The sequence below is a fragment of the Cariama cristata genome, unplaced genomic scaffold (assembly GCF_000690535.1).
Source record: "Cariama cristata isolate BGI_N322 unplaced genomic scaffold, ASM69053v1 scaffold29316, whole genome shotgun sequence".
NCBI classification, from domain to species: Eukaryota; Metazoa; Chordata; class Aves; order Cariamiformes; family Cariamidae; genus Cariama; species Cariama cristata.
The window spans coordinates 54,176-54,559 of NW_009620921.1; the positions used below are offsets into that span (position 1 = coordinate 54,176).

The 384-nt window shown below is 51.8% G+C and overlaps 1 protein-coding gene across 1 annotated transcript in view; it reads right to left on the reverse strand.

Annotated features, from left to right (window-relative positions):
• Positions 1-384, reverse strand: part of KANK4 (KN motif and ankyrin repeat domains 4) — a gene marked incomplete at its 5' end in the record, with an annotated part of 8,773 nt that overhangs the window by 315 nt on the left and 8,074 nt on the right. The window lies entirely within an intron of this gene.

Genomic DNA, 384 nt, shown 5'->3' on the forward strand with positions numbered 1-384 from the left:
AAAACCTGCTTCCCCTCAGTTCCGCCCTCCTTTGAAATGAGTCACTGTCCTTCAGACCTCCGCAGGGTGTTTTGGGACTTAACCTCAGCCACACAAAAGGCATCCTGGCCATGTCTTCTCCTGGTCCCGGTGCCATCCCGCATGTCTTAGACAAAATTGTAATTTAATTAGGAAATAGTTGCATAACTATAAACGCAGCCACGTGGCCCATCACCGTTTGCCTGTGCAGGAGGAGCTTTCCACCGGCCGCCCATGCTGCTCCCAGCCCAGCCCTGTCCCACGCATCCCCCCAGAGAGGCATTTGTTCTCAGGGGAGAGTTAATTGCTGCTAATTTCTTGGAGCTGAAGCTCTGCTGATTCCACATGTCCAGGTTTTCATCTTTT